The sequence below is a fragment of the Pseudorca crassidens genome, chromosome 8 (genome assembly GCF_039906515.1).
Source record: "Pseudorca crassidens isolate mPseCra1 chromosome 8, mPseCra1.hap1, whole genome shotgun sequence".
Taxonomy (NCBI): domain Eukaryota; kingdom Metazoa; phylum Chordata; class Mammalia; order Artiodactyla; family Delphinidae; genus Pseudorca; species Pseudorca crassidens.
This window is the reverse complement of record NC_090303.1, coordinates 5,034,588-5,042,511: the sequence shown is the minus strand read 5'-3', so window position 1 is coordinate 5,042,511 and position 7,924 is coordinate 5,034,588. Positions and strand designations below refer to the sequence as shown.

The window sequence follows — 7,924 nt, the reverse complement described above, 5'->3', positions numbered from 1 at the left end:
TCAAGAAGATAAACAAAATTGATAAACTGTTAGCCAGACTCATCAAGAAAAAGAGGGAGAGGACTCAAATCAATAAAATTAGAAATGAAAAAGAAGAAGTTACAACAGACACTGCAGAAATACAAAGCATCCTAAGAGACTCCTACAAGCAACTCTATGCCAATAAAATGGACAACCTGGAAGAAATGGACAAATTCTTAGAAAGGTATAACCTTCCAAGATTGAATCAGGAAGAAATAGAAAATATGAACAGACCAATCACAAGTAATGAAATTGAAACTGTGATTAAAAATTTTCCAACAGGTAGATGCCACGGAGCCCACTGCCACCACTTCTGAGCAGAAGATGGCTGTGCCTCCCACGTATGCTGATCTTGGCAAATCTGCCAGGGATGTCTTTACAAAGGGCTATGGGTTTGGCTTAATAAAACTTGATTTGAAAACAAAATCTGAGAATGGACTGGAATTTACAAGCTCAGGTTCAGCCAACACCGAAACCACCAAAGCGACGGGCAGTCTGCAAACCAAGTACAGATGGACCGAATATGGTCTGACGTTTACGGAGAAATGGAACGCTGACAACACACTAGGCACGGAGATTACTGTGGAAGATCAGCTTGCACGTGGCCTGAAGCTGACCTTCGATTCATCCTTCTCACCAAACACTGGGGAAAAAAATGCTAAAATCAAGACAGGGTACAAGCGGGAACATATCAACCTGGGCTGTAACATGGATTTCAACATTGCCAGGCCTTCCATCTGGGGTGCTCTGGTGCTGGGTTATGAGGGCTGGCTGGCTGGCTACCAGATGAATTTTGAGACCACAAACTCTCGAGTGACCCAGAGCAACTTTTCAGTTGGCTACAAGACTGATGAGTTCCAGCTTACACTAATGTAAATGATGAGACAGAGTTTGGTGGCTCCATTTATCAGAAGGTGAATAAGAAGTTGGAGATTGCTGTTAATCTGGCCTGGACAGCAGGAAACAGTAACACTCACTTTGGAATAGCAGCCAAGTACCAGATCGACCTTGACGCCTGCTTCTCAGCTAAAGTGAACAACTCCAGCCTGATACGGTTAGGATATACTCAGACCCTAAAGCCAGGTATCAAACTGACACTGTCAGCTCTGCTGGATGGCAAGAATGTCAACACTGGTGGCCACAAGCTTGGTCTAGGACTGGAGTTTCAAGCATAAATGAATACTGTACAATTGTTTAATTTTAAACCATTGTGCAGCATAGCTACCTTCAGAATTTAGTGTACCTTTTAATGTTGTTTGTCTGGGATGCGAGTATCACTAAATATCATGTTAAATTTCCAGGTTAAAGATGATTCAGCTTTAGGGTGTTACTCTTTCAGTGGTACAGAAGAAACCCAATTTCAAAAAATGTCCTTTCAGCTGTAGACTTGAGGGGGAGCTCGCTGGCCCCTCTAGAGATGTCAGGTTTCTTTTTTACCTAGAAATGGCTGCAAGTGGAAGTTGATAATTTGCAGGCACTTTGCAATTTGTAAATTCGTATTGAGTAAATGAATGAAATTGTGACTTCCTGAGAATTGAACCTTGGTTTCCTACCCTGATTGAGGAGAGGCTGTTTGATGGTGTATACAAACTCATCTGAAAGGGACTTTTTTAGGCAGGGACTTTTTCCACCCCAATCCATCACCTCTTTTACACCAAAAGTAGTCTGCTGGGCATGGTAGCTGTTTCTTTTGTGCCATTTTGGGGTGGAGAAGGTGGATGTGATGAAGCCAATAATTCAGGACTTAACTGTGTTTTTTCTCATGTTGTGTCTTTTTGCCCTTGCACCAGAGTATGAAATAGCTTCTAAAAGCTACAGCTACAAGCTGGGAAGAGTCTCTGTGACTGTAATCACATGGTGACAACACTCAGAATCTAAATTGAACTTCTGTTGTATTCTCGCCACTCAGTTTATTTTTTAGCAGTTTAATGGGTACATTTTAGAGTCTTCCATTTTGTGTGGAGTTAGTTCCTCCCCTTCAAATGCTGTAATTAACATCACTTAAAATAAAACTTGAATAAAATATTGAAACCTTAAAAATAAATTTCCAACAAACAAAAGTCCAGGATCAGATGTCTTCACAGGTGAATTCTATCAAACATTTAGAAAGCAGCTAACACCCATCCTTCTCAATCTCTTCCAAAAAATTTTCAGAGGAAGGAAACTCCCAAACTCATTCTATGAGGCCACCATCACCCTGATACCAAAACAGACAAAGATACTACAAAAAAAGAAAATTACAGACCAATATCACTTATGAATATAGATGCAAAAATCCTCAACAAAATACTAGCAAACAGAAGCCAACAACACATTAAAAGGATCATACACCATGATCAAGTGGGATTTATCCCAGAGATGAAAGGATTCTTCAATATATGCAAATCAATCAATGTGATACACCATATTAAAAAATTGAAGAAGAAAAACCGTATGATAATCTCAATAGATGCAGAGAAAGATTCTGACAAAATTCAACACCCATTTATGATAAAAACTCTCCAGAAAGTTGGCATAGAAGGAACCTATTTCAACATAATAAAGGCCATATATGACAAACCCACAGGAAACATCATCCTCAATGGTGAAAAACTGAAAACATTTCCTCTAATATCAGGAACAAAACAAGGATGTCCGCTCTCACCACTATTATTCAACATAGTTTTGGAAGTCCTAGCCATGGCAATCAGAGAAGAAAAAGAAATAAAAGGAATACAAATTGGAAAAGAAGAAGTAGAACTGTCACTGTTTGCAGGTGACATGATAATATACATAATAGATAATCCTAAAGATACCACCAGAAAACTACTAGAGCTAATCAATGAATTTGGTAATGTTACAGTATGCAAAATAAATGCACAGAAATCTCTTGCATTCCTATACACTAATGATGAAAAATCTGAAAGAGAAATTAAGGAAACTCTCTCATTTACCATTGCAACAAAAAGGATAAAATATCTAGGAATAAACCTACCAAAAGAAACAAAATACCTGTATGCAGAAAACTATAAGACACTGATGAAAGAAAATAAAGATGATACCAACAGATGGAGAGATATACCATATTCTTGGATTGGAAGAATCAATATTGTGAAAATGAGTATACTACCCAAAGCAATCTACAGATTCAATGCAAGCCCTACCAAATTACCAATGGCATTTTTTACAGAACTAGAACAAAGTGTCTTAAAATTTGTATGGAGACATAAAAGACCCCGAATAGCCAAAGCAGTCTTGAGGGAAAAAAAATGGAGGGGGAGGAATAAGACTCCCTGACTTCAGACTATACTACAAAGCTACAGTAATCAAGACAATATGATACTGGTACAAAAACAGAAATATAGATCAATGGAACAAGATAGAAAGCTCAGAGATAAACCCACACACCTATGGTCAACTACTCTATGACAAACGAGGCAAGGATATACAATGGAGAAAAGACAGTCTCTTCAATAAGTGCTTCTGGGAAAACTGGACAGCTACATGTAAAAGAATGAAATTAGAACACTCCCTAACACCATACACAAAAATAAACTCAAAATGGCTTAGAGACCTAAATGTAAGACAGGGCACTATAAACCTCTTAGAGGAAAACATAGGAAGAACACTCTTTAACATAAAACAGCAAGATATTTTTTGGTCCACCTCCTAGAGTAATGGAAATAAAAACAAAAATAAACAAATGGGACCTAATGAAACTTCAAAGCTTTTGCACAGCAAAGGAAACCATAAACAAGACGAAAAGACAACCCTCAGAACAGGAAAAAATATTTGCAAATGAACCATCAGAAAAAGGATTAATCTCCAAAATATATAAACAGCTCATGCAGCTCAATATTAAAAGATAGGTGGATATTAAAATCCAAAATTAAAAATTAAAATCCAATATTAAAATCCAAAAATGGGTGGAAGACCTAAATAGACATTTCTTCGAAGAAGACATACAGATGGCCAAGAAGCACATGAAAAACTGCTCAACATCACTAATTATTAGAGGAATGCACATCAAAACTACAATGAGGTATTACCTCACACCAGTTAGAAAAGGCATTGTCAGAAAATCTACAAACAACAAATGCTGGAGAGGGTGTGGAGAAAAGGGAACCCTCTTGCACTGTTGGTGGGAATGTAAATTGATACAGCCACTATGAAGAACAGTATGGAGATTCCTTAAAGAACTAAAAATAGAATTATCATATGACCCAGCAATCCCACTACTGGGCATATACCCAGAGAAAACCATAATTCAAAAAGACACATGCACCCCAATGTTCATTGCAGCACTGTTTACAATAGCCAGGTCATGGAAGCAACCTAAATGCCCATCAACAGACGAATGGATAAAAATGATATGGTACATATATACAATGGAATATTACTCAGCTAAAGAAAGGAACGAAATTGAGTCATTTGTAGAGACGTGGATGCATCTAGAGACTTTCATACAGAGTGAAATAAGTCAGAAAGAGAAAAACAAATATCATATATTAACGCATATATGTGGAACCTAGAAAAATGTTACAGATGAACTGGTTTGCAGGGCAGAAATTGAGACACAGATGTAGAGAACAAACGTATGGACACCAAGGGGGCAAGGCAGCGGCGGGTGGGGATGGTGGTGTGATGAATTGGGAGATTGGGATTGACATGTATACACTGATGTGTATAAAACAGATGACTAATAAGAAAAATAAATAAATAAACATAAAAAAAATTTGTTCATACAAAATCTGCATATGGATATTTTAACATCTTTATTCAATATTGCCAAAATGTGAATGAAACCAAGGTGTCCTTCATTAGATGAATGGGAAATATACTCTAGTGTATTCTGGGAATGGGATAATATTCAGCACTAAAAAAGTAAGCTATCCAGACATAAAAATATATGGGAAAGGGCTTCCCTGTTGGCACAGTGGTTGAGAGTCCGCCTGCTGATGCAGGGGACACGGATCCGTGCCCCGGTCTGGGAAGATCCCACATGCCGTGGAGCGGCTGGGCCCGTGAGCCATGGCCGCTGAGCCTGCGCGTCCAGAGTCTGTGCTCCGCAACGGGAGAGGCCACAACAGTGAGAGGCCCGCGTACCGAAAAAAAAAAAAAAAATATATATATATATATATATATATATATATATATATATATATGAAATTCTTTTTTTTCTCTTTTCTAGTATAAATGATTTAAAATAATGTTAGTTTCTGTTGTACAGCATACTGATTTTGTTTTTGCAGATTCCATTCCATTATAGGTTATTACAAGATATTGAATAAAATTCCCTGTGCTACACAGTAAAAAGAAAAAGAAAAGAATACACATTTCTTTCAAGCACACACACACACACCCATTTACCAAAAATATGACCAACCACAAGGACATAAATCAAATCTCAACAAGATAACTCCAAAGAAAATAGAAGTAAAAAAAAAAGGATAAAAATGAGAGACCAAATTAATAATATAGACTAACTAGATTAGGTATATTTTATAATATTTAATATAGTAGATGGACCTGGGACCCCTGAAACAATTATAAACAACTTTATAACAATAAATATAAAAACCTAGAAGAAATAAATTCTTAGACAATATAGCTTAGGAAAACTCACTCAAAAAATAGAAAAGCAGAACAGTTATATTAACGATCAAAAATTGGAATCTGTATATATTCCAGTAAAGAAAACACAAGCCTAGATGATTTTACAAGTGATTTTACCAAATCTGCAAGGAAAAAAGATAAATTCAGAGACTAGAGAAGGAGGAACATCCTAAATTATTTTATCTCCTAAGAAATAAAGCACTTGGATATGGTGCCAGCCAAACTTAGGTTTAATTTCCAAATCTATCAAGTGACAGGTTTGTAACTGGAGTTATTTACTTAACCTGTCATAGTTTCCTCATCACCCTTTCAGCAAATGTTTTGTGGCATCTCCTATGTTCCTGGCACATTTCTAGACAGTGGGGATACAGGAAGGAGCCAAACGGACAATAGCCCTTTTATTCCGGGAGCTGGGAAAGGACATCCCAAGGATGTGTGGGGAGGTAGCATTCAGGCAGAGCCGAGGGTGTATGGGCTCTGGGCAGGAAGTAGGGCAGAAACAGACTGGCCACACATAGGAGCAGCACAAGAGCATTAGGAGGTGAGATCAGGCAGGGCACAGGGACCAGGCTGTGACTGGACTTGGTTGGTAGGAGTGACAAAGAGGAGAAAAGAATGACTCCAAGATGCTTGACCTGAGAAAATAGAGTTGTTTCTAAATGATGGGGAGGACTGGCCAGGGGAACAGTTTAGGGAAGCTGGTCTCAAGTTCGGATGTGAACATTTTGAGCTGTGTATCCCTCATCCGAGTGGAGGTCTGAGTTGGCTGTTGGATCTAGATTCTAATATAAAATTGAAATGCCATGTGTACATAGTACTTAGAGTTGGCACCTAAAGCCATGAGGTTCTATGAGATCACTGAGAAGGTAAATAGAATTAAAAGGAGAAAGAATCCAAGCAGTGAGCCTCAGGGTACTCCAGCATTTAGAGATCAGGACATAGACAGGAACCATCTAACTTGATCCTGTGAGAATAGACCACTAAGGTAAGAGGAAGCCAAGCGAACACAAGTGCAAAGGTAAAATGAGGATAATAAATTGATAGGAATATCATCTGATTCAGTATATTGTGAATTTCATAAGACATGTAAAGTGCCTTGTGGCTTTCCCTTCCTTTCATTCACTTATATGCCCACAAAAAGACTGAGTTTGCATTCTTTCTGTATGCTTTTGTTTGTCTCTATATGACAAGCCACCTGTTTTAGCAACAAGATGGAAGGTAAGTACTCTTTAAAATTGTTTTATTATTATTTATGTACTTATTTATTTATTATGATTTATTGACAATATGTATCTAGAAAAATAAAAGTACTCACACTTTTGAATAATTAATTCCATCTCTCAAAAATAACTCATATTAGGGAGAATAATTACATGTACAATATCCTCACTTCAGTATTATATATCATGGTGTAAAATTGGAAAGAAAACATAAATGAACAAAATCAAAGGAATGGTTAAATAAATTTTTAAAAGCCACTCATCAGAAATAAAAAGAGATGATTGTAAAAACTGTACCACACAGGAAAAACCAGACTAATAGAAAATGTAAAAAACCTGAAAATACAGAAAGAATTGTCATGATGATTACCGTTACATAAAAAATAAGAACAAGAGGTAAAGAAAGAAGTTGAAAGGTGTTTAGCTCATATGCTGGGAGAGTTTCTGTTACAGTAGTATAAATAGAGATGTCTGGGTTTTGTTACTCGCTCCTTCAGTAATTTATCAAATTGTATCTCTACAGCTGAGATTCAGTCACATGATTTTCAAAATCAAACTACATTATTAGTTTTAAAAATGCCATGCTTAAGATCTGTGTTCAGTGATAGTGTGGCGTAACAATTGATCCTGGGTCCTATCTCACAGGAAAGGCTGCATAATTAAGTCACTGAATACAACTTGAAAACACTTTGTTCATAAATCAGTATAAAGGTCTGGCTGTGGTGTTTCTATTCTACAGTCAGGAATACTCCCCAAAGAATATAATAGTTTGTACATGGACAACACCTCCTGAGCAGTCATGTTCAGGCATAGCAGTAAGGTACAGGAGATGTTCTGTCTCCAAGGAGACAAATTCCTCTGCTGTTGCATCCAAACCCAATGGAAAGCTTGAGCAAAACCTCTGTGATTTATATTTCTAATAAAAAGTTAAACGGGCTTAAATGCTAACATCTTTTTAGCTACATAAAATGTAGAATTCCTGATTTACTTAGATAAGTAATTTGAAATATCATAGTTCCAAGAATGAGAGAAGAGGATGAAACAGAAAAATAAAGGGAGAAAAAAAATCAGTTCCATACCTGGTGTTC

At 37.1% G+C, this 7,924-nt stretch overlaps 1 pseudogene; it reads left to right on the top strand.

The window, feature by feature from the left end:
• The first annotated feature begins 308 nt into the window (after positions 1-308).
• LOC137228780 (non-selective voltage-gated ion channel VDAC1 pseudogene) lies at positions 309-2,065 on the top strand (annotated as a pseudogene).
• Positions 2,066-7,924: the final 5,859 nt, after the last annotated feature.